The 15,570-nt window shown below is 39.0% G+C and overlaps 1 pseudogene; it reads right to left on the bottom strand.

Annotated features, from left to right (window-relative positions):
• Positions 1-3,817: 3,817 nt before the first annotated feature.
• LOC117803224 lies at positions 3,818-3,911 on the bottom strand (annotated as a pseudogene).
• Between the last annotated feature and the right edge of the window lie 11,659 nt (positions 3,912-15,570).

Raw genomic sequence — 15,570 nt, 5'->3', positions numbered from 1 at the left:
TGTCAAGAAATGCTTGCCCTCTCCTTCCAGCACCGCTGACTCCCCTGGGCCCTCATGTTGTGAGTCTGACAAGGTGGGAGGTGGGGGAGGAGAGGGGAGATACAAGAAGAGTGACTGGACATCTTTCTAACGAGGTGCAAACTTATAAAAATGACTCCCAGAGTCCCCACTCTCCAAAACGTTCTCTTCAGCCAACTTTAGGGAAGCTGGGAGAAATACACAACAGAAATACACAACACAGAAGGTGAGAGAGAGAAGAAGGAGGAGTCAGAGCAGAATGACTAGATCAGCGTAGGGGCTTGGCCTGACACAGGAGAGTGGATCTCCTATAGCAAGAGAAGAATGCCAGAAGAAAACAGCCATGGCTGGTATCTCAAAGCCCGCTGTCCGAGGAGGGCTCTTCTAGGTGTGAACATCAGTTCACACAAACTACTGCCACTTTCCCTTGCCTATATTTATATTCCCTTTTGAACATTATGTATGTTCATTATTTCTTGAATATATTGGCTTAGGTGCACTTTAGAATTGCCAATTATAGTCTGACCCTGAAAAGAATGGACTACAACACCCTGCTAGAGTGCTTCTGCCTTCAAAAAGGATGTGGAGAAGGGAATAGATTCAAAACCCAGAGTTTCTGAGTTCCAAAAAGTCAGTGGAGTGAATTAAGGACATGCCCATGTAGAAGTTGATCTCTACCTGGTAACCAGAGAGGGAAGTATAACTAGACTCTCCCAAACTGAGAACAACACCTCTCCCTCCCACACTCCGCATTCCAAGAACAAGCATTCTAGAAGGGTCTGTCTGTGTGCTCAGCACTGGGCTGAGCATTTTCCCGCACACACCTGTGTCTGGTCCCCCAGCAACACTTGGAGGGCATTGCTGAGATCTGGAAACCCAACTTTGGAGGTAATGGGTCCGTGCTGTCACTGAGGCTTTTCTAGTTCTGAAACCCACACATAATTTTAAGTAAACTCCCTCCATATCAGCCTGTATCCTGCGGGATGGGCAAAAATGACCCACGCTTGGACGATCTGGGCCTGGAAAGTAAGTGATGAATGAAAGGTCTGAAGCGATAAGAACCTGAAAGAAACCTAAGGAAAGTTACTGGCTAAACAATTCCTATATACTTAGCTGCCTAGATTCACAGCTGAAAACAAGAACCAAGAAAGGGAATTTGAGAGGGAGCTGTAAAATAGGGGATAATAAAGAGAGCTGCAGACCAAAGATTATGGTCATAAAAGCGATGCCTTAAAAGAGTGAATCGGGGCTGAGGGGAAGAAGCAGAATATGAGCTCTGTATTTGGGATGAAGTTCGAGCTAGCCCACACATGTGGTACAGGCTCTGCCGGAAGTGCAGCACGCGGTGCTGGATCTTGGAAGGTGAATGATCACAAACATTCTCTGGTGCCCGGTGGCTACACAACTTCGTAGCCAGGAGAAGTGGTTCCCGCCAGTGGCGGTGAATGTGCAACCTGCTGCCACTTGGACACCTGATCTTGCGCCAACCATCACACACAAAAATGGAGCCTCTGGTCCTAACTCTCCACAATGAAGTCATGATTCAGTACTCCCAGCTGTAAAAGGAAATAGGGAAGTGCGTGTCTGGCATTTTTCCTTCTACGGGGGGAGGCTGACTCTCCTCCACAAATACTCAGAAGATGGGGAATTCCCTAAGCACAGGCAGGGAAATAGAAGGAATAACAAAGCCCACTGAGGAGTTGTTTCAATTCATGCCACTTTACTACAGCCTCTGAACACTACACAGATGGTCCCAGAAGACTCTCTTCACTACATTCCAAAACTCCAGCAAGTTGTAAGATTCCAGGGCTTTCTGTGGAAAGTATAAATTGCTTCCTAAGCCTATCTTGCCCCTAAGATTGTCCATGTTGGATTTGATAAAATCTCAAATTCCCAGACCTACCACATTCTTCCCTGGAGTGGTTGGTAATGTCTCAAACCATAGAGTTGTTTTGGAATGAAACATTCCTAAGGAAATGGCAGAACTAAATATAGCCCAAGGTCATGCCACCATTCAAAACTGTGCCCCTAAATGGTCCCGTGGGGCTATGTTGCTGCCCTGCATCCCCCATCATGGACACTTTGCCCTACAGGATGATTGAAATCTTGAACACTCTCAGTTCTGGGGATCCCAGTATATGGTGAGGCCCCTTTTATTTGTACCTATCTGGCCTCATTCCACAACATCATTTAAATTTAAGTATAGCCATGTTTTAGCAACAGAAGAAACAGTAGATTAAAAAACTTTGTTGTGGTTAAAGAGTGAGTCATAATTAAGACTGCCTAGCTCTACCACTCACTAGATAAATTATCTTGAGCAAACAGAACCTTTCTGAACCTTAGTTTGTTCATCTGTAAATTAGGGATGCTAACAGTTTCTGCCTCATAAGGTTTTTTGAGAGGATTAACAGTACTACATAATGATGCATTTAAAACTACCTAAAATGGTTTCTGACATATTCAATGCCTTGACAACCCTATTATCAAAATTGAGGCTTAAGAAGATTAAGTAACTCATCCAAGATTATACAGCTATTTATGTGCAGGAGTGACTTTTTCTAAATCCATTCCAAAGAATTGGCTAATGACTCTGATGAGCTATGGAAAAGTAAGTGAAAACCCAGAGCAGAGGATATAATGGACAACAAATCAAGAGATCCAAACCCCAGTTTCTACGTCTCTAAAACGGGTAGATTGAGCTTGGTTTCCAGGTTAAGATGGCATTTGTGTAGCAATTCCTGACCTTCTCCAAATTTCCCTCACTGAAAAAATTATAAAGACAAGGGAAAATTTCTAACGTGCAATACTTCCAGGAAATTAAGGCTAATAGCAAATCATTTGTGGATTTGGGAGGAACTTCTAATATATATAAAATGGTCAAGAAGTTAAAAATAGAGCTACCCTATAACCCAATAATTGCACTACCAGGTATTGACCCCAAAGATACAAATGTAGTGATCCAAGGGGCACCTGCACCCTGATGTTCATAGCAGCAATGTCCACAATAGCCAAATTGTGGAGAGAGCCAAGATGTCCATCGACAGATGAATGGATAAAGAAGTGGTGGTGTATATACACAATGGAATATTACTTAGCCATCAGAAAGAATGAATACTTACCATTTACATCGACGTGGATGGAACTGGTCGGTATTATGCTGAGCGAAATAAGTCAATCAGAGAAAGACAATTATCATATGGTTTCACTCATATGTGGAATATAAGAAACAGGGCAGAGGACTGTAGGGGAAAGGAGGGAAAACAGAATGGGAAGTCATCAGAGAGGGAGAAAAACCATGAGAGACTCTCAACTATAGGAAACAAACTGAGGGTTGCTGGAGGGGAGGTGGATGGGGGGATGGGGTAATTGGGTGATAGGCATTAAGGAGGACATGTGATGTGATGAGCATTATATTATACACAACTGATAATTTATTGAACACCACATCGGAAACTAATGATATACTATAAGTTGGCTAACTAAATTTAAATTTAAAAAAAGAAAAGAAAATGGGTAGAGATAGGCTCATCAACAAAACTGCTGGCCTATACATGTGTTGTTCTCTAAAGTAGAACATTATGTCCTGCTTAGACAATGGTAGGAAAATGTCAAACCTTATACCCACTATCTCACTGCCTGCTTAGAGTTAGAGGATTGCAAAATCATAGATAGATGATAGATAGATAGATAGATAGATATGATAGATAGATAAATGCATCCATTCCCACCCACCTTCCTTCACCCTACCATGCACACGACCTATTTTTATAAAAGTTATATCCCCCCGTGTGGCCACCACTATACCACCATATCCCCCACACATATAAACGCATACTCATTTAACAGACATTCTAGTAACAAACTATAGAAATGATCCCTGAAAGTATAGTCTTTCATTTAACAGGCATTCTAAAAGACCTAGAACTTCAAAAACCTAATGACCAAGAAGACAGTATCATTTTGGGAAATAAATGAAGACCATCAGATGAGAACAGGCAAAGGCTCCTTATTCAGAGCCTGCTATAACAAGAGAGGGAGCCACCATCACTTGGGTTTGGCAGAGATTCAAAGGCAAGCTGGGGTATGCAGAGCTTCACAGAGTTCAAAGGGAAGGTTCCAGGGGCGCCCTTATTGAAGGCTGCTGGCCTGAGGAAGCTGGAGGAGGGCTAACTAGAATCAGGGTGACGTATGTGATTGGCTAGGGTGCACATTTGGCTTTCTCTGATTGGTCCCAAGTTGGAAGCGAGTTAAAAAATTAGGGAAGCCATCAGTTATTAATTAAGTCCTGGCCCTTCAGGACCAACTGTTACAAAGGTTATTGTATGGTTGCTAAAGACAGTGCTGGAACTTCTCTTAGGTTAGACTTACAGATAGAATGCTGGCTTCCTGGCCTGGATACCCTGGATAAAGGGTCATTTTCTTGGGCTGATTGTTACAGATTGCCTTCTATATATGGTCTGGCCATTTTCTTTTTCTATATTCAAATTTATTACATTTTGGGATGTGCACATAAAGGCAGAGACAGGGGAAACTCTGGCATCTGAATATGACAGAAATTCTAATTTTTCATATAAATGTTTCTGGTTAAAAAAGAACCATGGACAGCCACAGGTAACCTGGGGATAGAGTTTCTCAATCCTGCAGGCAAACACTTGAGCTGCAGGGAAAGAGGAGAGTTTATCAGAGTCTAGGAGAACTTTACTGGATACCAGACCCTGGTTTTCGTTTGAGTTAGGTTTTAACAAGGCACCTAAGTGGACACTGAGCACGGTCAAGGGAAGACTTTGTATTCTATCTGTTGGCAAAAGCTAAAACTACTAGGATGCCCCCTAAATCTAGATGAAAACACAACAAATCCTCATTTTCCTTATGAATGATTGATTATTCAATGGCCTAAAATCTTAAAGACTTTAGGGAATCATATCTCTTAAAACTATTTGCTTTAATTAAAGGAAGAATTTTTAGAAAAATGTTTTCCTTGTTTGCAGAGATAAGCAAGACATCATAGACTCCTTTGGAAAAATAATCATATAGAAGAGGCTGCTCTAAAAAGAGACTGAGATAAGACACGAAGACAAAGGCTGAGGTTTAATCTGATATAAGAAAAATTGTAGACCCTCCCTAAAACCCACAAGGGCAGAATTAAAATCCAAAGGCAAATATCTTTAAAGAGAAGAATCTACATATATTTAGCTCCTACTTAAGGAAAAACTAAGGTTACCGAGAATGCAAAGGAAAAGATAAAAAGATTAGGAGTAGACGATACAATGGAGGAAAAGTGGCAAAGGGAGCAAAAGAAAAACTAAAATATATGTATGAATATACATATACATATATGTGTGTGTGTGTGTGTGTGTGTGTGTATACATATATTTAGAAATTAAAGAGAAATTCCCTTAGCTGAAAAAAAATAACCACTTCTGTAGATCAAAAGGATTCACCTCATTCCTGGAAGAGAATATAAAGCTTGATAAAAATGTTAAATTTCAAAGATCAAGAACAAAATTCCTGGTTTTCAAAAAAGAAGAGATACCATATTAGCCTCATATGTCTCCTCCATCAGACTAGATTCCAGAAGAAAATGGATCTAGGTCTATAGAACTGGATAAGAAATCAGAGAATTTCCTACATCAAAATAGCTCCTTTATTTACAAATGGAAGGAAAGATTTTTTCAGATATGCTAGGAAACTGAAAAAATAGCTTTTATGTAGATTGCCTAAAAAGCATATATTACAGATGACCAAGAATTCAACCAAAATGAAAGGGCCAAAAATACTCAGGATAGCATAAAGAAAAATCTGAGAATGAACATGGAAAAAATTGAGTAGTTTCATGTCTAAGCATTTTTTAAATTTTTGGTTAATGAGATAAAATTAAGATAATTTTATAAATTATATTTTATAAAATAAAGCAAAATATTTTTAAAAAATCCTATAGTTTACTACTAATAATATGTACCAATAAATCTCAGATTTAGTAACAAAATGGTAAAAAATGTAAAAGTTTCCTGAAAGCATGCTGAGTTTAGATTTACGTAGGTCAGAGTAAGAAGTTATTATATTGCTGTTCATTGACAATTAGAAAAATTTAGATTAGATCGTGTTTTCAAAAAACTTAAAAGATAATCATTACTGACAGTAAGAACAGGATGCACACCTGTTTTCCAAATCATTACAGAACAAAAAAAAAGAAAAATCAAGAATCTGCAAAGAATAAAAATAGTTAATATTTATTTAATTCACTCTATGCCAGGTGCTATACATACTTGCTTATTTTTTTTTCTCATTATCCCTTAAAACTATTCTATAAAGTAATTCTATTATTTTTCCCATTTTTTAGGGAATGAAATTGAAGGTTAGAAATCTGTAATCAGGGGCACCTGGGTAGCGCAGTCGTTAGGCGTCTGCCTTTGGCTCAGGGCGTGATCCTGGCGTTCTGGGATCGAGCCCCACATCAGGCTCCTCCTCTGGGAGCCTGCTTCTTCCTCTCCCACTTCTCTGCTGTGTTCCCTCTCTCGCTGGCTGTTTCTCTGTCACATAAATAAATAAAATTTAAAAAAAAAAGAAATCTGTAATCATTCATTCAGTGACAAATATGATAGAACCAGTATTTTAACTCAGACAGTTGGACTTCAGAGTCAACATTGACCCATTACTATGTGTTGTGCCCTCTAAATGTTTACTGAGAGCTTATGATATGCCAGGAACCATGCCATTAATTCATTCAACGTTTCAGCAGTTCTACAAGATAGACAAGAATGTAAAAAGGAGAAACAGAAAACAAAGCGCTATCAAGCATATCAGCTTACTAGTGATGTTAAAATTTTATATTAGGAGCAGGTAGGTGGCTCAGTCTGTTGAACATCTGACTCTTAGTTTCAGCTCAGGTCATGATCTCAGGGTCTTGAGATCAAGCCCCATGTCAGGCTCTGCACCTTGCCTGCTTGGGATTCTCTCATTCCTTCTCCCTCTGTCCCTCACCCCACTCACACATTCTCTAAAATAAATAAATAAATCTTAAAAAAAAAATCATCAATAGAAATCTGGCAAGTTGATCTTAAACTTGGCCAAAAAATCTATCCTATAGTTATAAAGGCAGAAATTATAGAAGCCAGATTTTCTGATTATAAAACTATATTATAAATTAATTTGTTCATGTAATACAAAAAATTCCTTGAATACTAAAAAACAGTTCAAATATTTAACAACAGACAAAAAAGAGAGAAAAGCACTGTAAAAAAATTATGAGAAGGCCACAAAATATTTAAAAGCTTAGAATGTTATATTTTTTAAATGAAGAAATTACTATAACTTAAGTAGTTATTAAAATATTAAAATTATGTTAACCAGAATATAATACATTTGTGTGTTATAGAAAAGAATTTAAAAATAAGCACAGGAAAATATAATATTAATATATATTAATACAGAGATTTCTTGTTAGGGAATAAATGAACAGAAATACCAAATTAAGAAAAAAATCAAAATCAGTAAAGAAAAAGTTAAGATAATTTTAATATGGAATACTTTGTATAATTTCATGTTAATTATTTGATATATGTCAAAGAAATGGACATTACCCTGGAGCAATATAAAATAGCCAAAATCAATTAAAAGGAAATAGAAAATGAAAATATATCTATAAACAAAGAACGCATGGGGAAAAGACCACTTCCAAATACATCTCTGGGCACATGGCAAATTATTTCAACCTTTAACATGTTAGATCGCTCTACACATGTATATGCCCTTTCAACATCTAGGGAAAAAAATAAGATGAGCAGCTTATCTTATGAATCCACTATAATCCTAATCATCTCATCAAAGTTCGATAATGAACAAAACAGAAACTAGAGATCATTCTCACATATTTCTTTACATATATATGAAAGTCCTAACTGAAATAGTAGCAAATTTATAATCCACTAAAATCAAGAACAAATGCCTGGATGCTTTAATAAAGGTTTTAGCATTGAAATTATGTTATTAACTCAAATGCGGGAAACCTTGTGGTTGCCTCGATTTGAGGTTAAAAAAATATTTAATAAAGTTTACTCATTATTCTTGATTTTATAAGCTTTAAAAAATCTAGGAATTAAAAATATGAGACACAGCAACAATTTCATACCGAAAGCCGTTGCCATTATTAAGTCAATGAGAGTCAACCTCATTAAAGGAAGGGTATAATCATCACTCTTTTTTAGCATTGTTCTGGACGCTACTATGAATCTAAAAATAGATGACAATAATTAGGAAGAGACAATAGTGTCATTATTAATGACAAATGTGGTTGTATATCTAGAAAATCTACATAAATAAGCTGAAAAACCTCTCCTAATTGATTGCGAAGTTCAGCAAAGTAGATACACGTACGATAAATACACAAAAAACAATAGTTTTTTCAATATACCAATAATAACCTTGCAGTAAAATTTGTAGTTGTTTTAAGATTTATTTATTTATTTTGGAGAGGGGGAGAGAGAGAGAAGTGGATGAGGGGCAAAGGGCGAGGGAGAGAGAATCTCAAACAGTGAGACTTCTGTGGTGTTTTCTTCTTTATACTTTTCTGTGCTTCTCAGATTTTTTATAATATGATATAATAATATAAATATTACTTTTAATTAATAGAATGTGAGCTTGAAATAGATAATCTCTAACGGACTTCCAGTTATGAGTGATTCTATTGCCATAACAATGTCACCATTCAAGTTCCCGCAATTATTGTCTAAGTATAGGGGAGCCATAGGCACCTAAATGGCCTACCATGAATTTTAAATCTCTATATCCTTAGTCAAGCTTGATGGTGTATTTTTACTTTTTTTGTTTCAGTAACGTGGACTATGAACAAAATTGCCCAGCTTATTCTAAAACTATATTAAGACATAAAGAATGGAAATAATCGATTGCTTAGAACATATTTGAAGATTCTACAAATTTAATTTAGACTCTTCAATGAGGAAAGCAAGACTTACAAATGATCTTTAACATACAAATCTGAAACACCTATGAAAGAAAGTTTCTGCATACAGCCTGATGACGTGGGTAATACAAGATGATGAGTTGGAAAAGACCCATATGGTTTGACTTTAAAGAAGAGAGGGGAGGGGCGCCTGGGTGGCACAGCGGTTAAGCGTCTGCCTTCGGCTCAGGTCGTGATCTCGGCGTTGTGGGATCATGGGATCGAGCCCCACATCAGGCTCCTCCGCTATGAGTCTGCTTCTTCCTCTCCCACTCCCCCTGCTTGTGTTCCCTCTCTCGCTGGCTGTCTCTATCTCTGTCAAATAAATAAATAAAATCTTTAAAAAAAAAAAAAAGGAAAGAAAAGAAAAGAGGGGAGAGGGTAGTGTCTGTGACTTTGCTTAGACCTGAGAAAGACTTCTATCACCTGGATTTAAAAAGGAGAGAAAAGTGCTAAGATGTCCTCCACTCAATTGTTCCGGCGAAACAAATTCACCGGATAGTTACTCATCAATTCACATCTACTACTGCAAAACATGATCACTGATTTTGCCTATTTTGAAAAACAAATAAATCAGTTTGTTGTCATTATTTCTAGTCTTCCATTACACAGGGAAATAGAATTTTAAGAGGGGAAGTATGCAGAGGATCTGAGTGGCAGTCCAACAAAATTGCGGCCCCCAAACAGGCTTTCAAATACATGTGACTTACGTAATTGACTCAACGTATTTTTGTTCTCCGTGCCTGGGTAGACACAGGCAAGAAAAACTTCCCGTCCCTACAGTAAAACAAAATTGAAGGTGCGGTTGATGGGTTTGCATTTCATCAAGCCTATTACCCTTATCTCTTCCTTATTTGAGGGTTTAAAACTGACATTTCTTCATTTTCACTAGTTCACTATTCTTCAGGAATCTAAAGGGAATACCTTCAAAATTTGCTTACCCAGTCCCAGTAAAGGCAAGATTGCTTTGGGGAGAATGTTTCTTAGAATAGAAACTCCATTATTTCCCTCTATTGTCAAGATCATCTTTTACTACAGAGACAAATTCCCAATCTAATTAATCGTTACTCTGACTTTCAGTACCTAAAAATTAGAAGAATTTTCAGTTTCCCATGTATTTGTAGTACTTGAGCTAGACATAGCTAGTGAATTCAGTGAAATAGTTTCTGCTAACCCCTAAGTATTATCTGTGATAAACTGTTTACCTCAGCCACAGGTTGGAGTCAGTCAAAATACTGTGAATCATTTCTTATTGAAATAATCCGATTAATCACTTTAAGTTTCAAGAATCAATCCACAGTAAAATCCTTTTCTTATTTTTTTTCTTCTGCCATATGCAGTCTTTCCATTACATTATTCTGTGTAAATAAGGAAGTCTGCAATGCATCTTAATTCCTACTATTTTGTTTGGGTCTTCATGTCAACAGATGCTTTAAAACTATTATCCCGTCTTCAACTTCCTTTCTCCAAACTATGAAATCTACCAATTTCTTATATAACCTACACTTCTTAACCCTTAATGCATTTTTTTGTTCATGTTGAACACTGTTGATTTCAACCTTTTTCTAATTTCTGAGACTAACATTTTCTCTAGTTCATTAATTCCTTGAGTGTTTCTATACTAATTGAGCATATGACTTATATCGAGTCCCATGCTGGCCGGTGGGAGTGAGTAGGCGAATAGCTTGAATAACTACCCGAATGGTATGAAAATACCACATTCCCTCTCTCTCACTGGTAGTGCCTACGTGACCATGTCCCAGCCATTTGGTTTCTCTGCAGTGACAGTGAGTGACTAGTTCTGACCAAATGGTGCATTATCATTTGACTAATTCAATCATATAGTTGCTAGGTAATTTCAATATCCTTTTGCTGAGCTTGACATTGGTCCCTACATATGTACTTTTGGTTTCAAGACATAGTTCTTAATTTATCAAAGCCACTGTGCTATCACGGATGTCACAGACCAAAATATCAGGGTTTATTCCCATTCAGAAACTCACATGCAGGATCTAGTTTGAAAAATATTTTCTGTTAGTCTTCAGGACTAACCCATTTGATTAGTAATTTTATTCTTGAGACACACTATGTTTAGAACCCACGTGACAGGTGTGGGCCTTGAGGAAGTGGTATCTGAGGCCTCCGGGAAGCAATTTCACCTACTTGAGGTAGCAGGTTTTATCACTTCTTTTGCCTCTTGGTTTTGCCAACTTTGATTAGAACTCATCAAAATGGAAAGAGGAAATATTAAGACAACTAGAGAAGCCAAAATATAATTAAAAGAGACCGGAGAACGGAGGAAGGACCGATACTCCGAAAAAGTATCAACAGCATCAAATGGGTTTTCTTAGTCCCTAATATTTTCAGAATACAGTTAGAGATTTAGTCAGACCCTCTGTTCACTGTGCTTCTCTCTAAATCAACAGTGACATATCCAACTATAATTCAGAATGGGCAATGAATTTGGTTTGAGTTTAATGAGACAGAAAACACAAAATAACAGTGGCTGAAGCAAGAAGTAATTCATTCTTTCTCAGGTAGACAAAGTATGATGGCTCCTGTCTGTGAGATCTCAGCCATTCTCGCCACATGGCAGAGACCCTGTGGATCAAGATGGCTGCCTCAGCTCTAGCAACATGTCCAGAAGGAAGGAGCCAGAGGGAAGAGGAAAGGGCAGAAGTGTATTCTCCCTCCCTTTAAGAATCCTTACTGGAAGATGCCTATACCACTCTGTTCACGGCACTTTGGCTAGAATTTAATTATATGGCCATACCAGCTGTGAAAGAGATTAGGGAATTTCATCTTTATCCTGGGAAATTACGTTCCCAGCTAGCATTTGGAAGTTCTACGATTAAAGAAAAAGGGAGAATGGATATTGAGGAAAAACTAACATTATCTTCCGAGAACTAATTATTTTTGTTAAATAATGATTTGAATCATTTAACGACACATGAAATCTGACCACCTTTTTTCCACTTACGCTCTCAGTCCAGCTTTCCCTCCATAAAGTCTGATTGATTCATTTGTCTTAAAAAGCAGTTAGAGCAAATTGTGATTGTAGAAGAATATCACCGAACACAATATCTACATTTATCACAGATAACACAAGTCTGTGTTCAGGTAAATTAGACCAAATAATCTAGGCATAGAATTTCGCATATAAAAATAAAATCCATATTAAAGGTCATTAAAATTGATTCCTTAAATCTAAGTAATGTTTGGATAAACACATGAAAATGTGCATCTCTTCCCTGACTACACTTTAGCATCACCTGGGGAGTTTGTCTTGTTGTTGTTACTATTTGCTTCATTATCTTCTAATAATTCCAATGCCCAGCACACACGTAAGACCAATTAATCCAGAATCTGAAGGGTGTAGAAAAGGGAAGTGGGACCCAGGTCTCTGTTTCTTTGAAAAGCACTTTCTCAAGCATAGGACTTCATCCATAGTAACTGCTAATGAAGCCTTAGAATATAAGCATTAAACAGGGCAGCACCAATGCTTTTAATTGCACTCAAGAGTAAAGTGCAATTAAGAAAATCTGTGATGTGATTGATCTCTCTGTATATGGAAGATTTTGCACTAAATAAAGTAAGTCACTAAGGTGAATTAAACACATTTCTGACTTTCCTTTGAAATCCAACATCTTTTTTTTCCCTTCCAAGTTAATTATATAAAGCAATCACAACGATGTAACACATAGTAACAGAATACACTTTAAGTGCAGAAAGAGGGGAGACTAAGGTGCTCAACATGATAGAAGATGTAAGATTTGATTGAGATCCTTTAATGTCTTCACAAAACTGTTTCAATTCTATCTGTTGGTACTGCCACTCCTTCAGCTAGTCATTCTTTTTGGTTGTCCCAGCATTCTTAAGTGAAGGGGACAGAGCGGAAGGACAAAGCCTTGCCCCTAAAAAGCAATGTAGGGGCAAAGCCCTATGATCAGGCAAGAAAACACTTGGATTGGAAGTCTAGACCTGACCAATTACCAAAATGACTTCTAATAGCTCATTCTCCCTAAAGCAAGGCACCCTCATCTGGGAAACACAGGCATTTGACCAGTGGTGTCCAGGTCCCCTTCTAGCTCCAGAATCCACCAAAGTTTCTACCCAGCAGTCATCCTACTTGGAGAGAAAATTACTAATTCAGATTTCCTGTCTAAATAATTGTATCATCCCTCCCTGACCAAGGTCATACCAGAATAGCAGCAATGACTAGAGGGCAAATCCTCAATCTGAGCCTCTCCCAGGTCCTCCTGACAATTCAAATACATTAAGTTCAGGGCACGTGGTTAGAGTGTACTCAGAGTTTATGCACATAATATAGAAAACACCTGGCATGAGTTCCTCCTTTTGTGGTCTCTAGGGAGGACCACTGCTTAAACCTTTTGAGACTTTCTAAGAGGTATTTATAAGTCATGGGATATATAGCTTTCCAATTGTCCAAAGAGCACAGTCGACTTCAGAATGGGTGGTAGAAGGACAGAGGTTCTGAGGGGCTAGATCCCATAAAAATTCAGATACTGAGGTTCAATACGGAAACACGGACTGGAAAATGAGGAGGCTCAAGGGTATGGGACAAGCCTGGAATGTGTTGTTCCTAGAATGAAGAACCACGGATATAGCTAGGGCAATGTACCACTCAATCTCAAAGATGGAGTCAAGATACTTGAAGGTCTTGTACCAAGTTACAAGCAACCTGTTAAGGAATCAGAGTGAGAAATGGCATAAGGTTAATGAGAAAAACACTGAGAGTCTAGGGAACAACATATCAGAAACTAGAACACCAAAACTACCCAAAGGCTAGGCAGATGAAAGAAAGATTGATCATTAGACTAAGGAGGGGATTAAGTTAAGATGGAAATCTTAGGCAGATTGTACACCAGTATCCCCCCACCATTGCTTCCTGAAGAATCCCAGTTTTGTTCAGAGTAGCAATCCGTGCTGCTGGAAATAGTCTCACAGCCTCCCTTGCATAAGTAGGGGGTGCAGGGGTTGGGAACAGGGTCACGAGGTAGTTCTGGCCCCATGCGACACAGGCAGAAACCCCTGGAGATGCCATCCCCCCCATAAGGACAGATAGAGTCTCTGAAGGAGGCAGGCTGCTGGCTCTCCCTCTTCCTCCAGCCTGAAGCATGAATATGAAGCTGGAGCTGAAACCTCTGTCTTACAACCACCAGGTGGTGAGAGGGAAGACAAAAACCATAAGATAAGGATGGGAGCAAAACGACGGGAGGAGGCTAAGATGGGATCACAGAACCACCAGACCTCGTGCTACAAGGGGAAGGAAAATGCTATTTGACGAAGCCGAATTACAGGCAAACTACAGCATTCAATAAGCCCAACAGCTCATTAATTACAGTTTAATTTTATTCATGACTCCACAGTGCCGAGGAATCAAAAGCATGAAAACCTGTACCATAGAGCATATCCTGCTCTTCCAACATCTGCTCGTAGGAACCCACTAAACATTTCTTGTCAATAAGGTAACCTCCCTTGAGATTAAAAAGAAAGTTAAAACGTCTTCAAGGAGCCAGATGAACTCAGAACTCCAAGGCACATGTGACAAAATGCTTCGCATGCTCCTACCAAAGTGGGGAGGGGTGTTTATGCCGTTTCTATAAACAATGGAGGAAAGATAGAAAGGAACTAAAATTAGAATCATGCCAGAACCCTGACATTTGAGATGATATTAAAACTACAAACTGGCACTTGTAAGTGACGAGAAATTCACAGGAGACAGCACATCTGCCTTCTGTAGCTGATTAAAGTTTGAAAGGCAGCATTAAGACCGAGCAGTTACAGATAATGCCTGAAGAATTTCAGATTAGTTGAAGAGAGACAAATAGGAAAACACTACTTTGCTGGCTCAGGAAAAGGTATTGAGGCCTGAACACCTGGCTGCTAGAATAAATAAACTCTCTCAGGGCTCCATTGTATTTATGGCTTGAAGTGGGTAGCATTTGACTTCGGTACGGGCTGGCCAGAGCACATCAACAATGCGCCTAAACCTGGTGACGTCAGCCGTGCCCCGCAATATTGTCAGCGAGTACTCGGGCACCAGTGAAAGTGCGAGAAAAAGGAAAAACCTTCCTAGCCCCAAGGCAACCCCTCTGGTTGCCAACCAGGGACATGACCCCGGCCCCTCCCACATTCCTGGTGTCCTGAACCTTGGTCAAGGGCCAGTACCAAGTAGGACCCCAGAGCTGATGATGGCCTCACCACTGCTGGCTCCAGACAAGCCAGCTGAGCAACCGTGGTGTCTGGGAGCCGGGACCCCAGCAGGAGTCAGCCCCCATAGTGGCACCAAGACACCGCCCACCCCTGATGCACCCAGTGGACAAATGCAGCCGAGCTGCCCATGTATGGACAGACATCACACTGAGAGGGAAATGGGGTTTGAAGGATGTTTCCCCAAACTGCTAAAAGCTTGACTGATAGTCTCTGGTCAGAAATTATGTCAGGAAGCCTCGACTCCAACAAAGATGAAAAGCACTCCACGGAAGAAAACTTGAATTTTAATTGTGACTGTACTAAGTAGGTGAAGAAAATCATAGCAACATACTTGTCTTTGGAAAAGGGGGCAGCGT

The sequence above is a fragment of the Ailuropoda melanoleuca genome, chromosome 7 (genome assembly GCF_002007445.2).
Source record: "Ailuropoda melanoleuca isolate Jingjing chromosome 7, ASM200744v2, whole genome shotgun sequence".
Lineage (NCBI taxonomy): Eukaryota > Metazoa > Chordata > Mammalia > Carnivora > Ursidae > Ailuropoda > Ailuropoda melanoleuca.
This window is presented reverse-complemented; position numbering and strand designations above follow the sequence as displayed.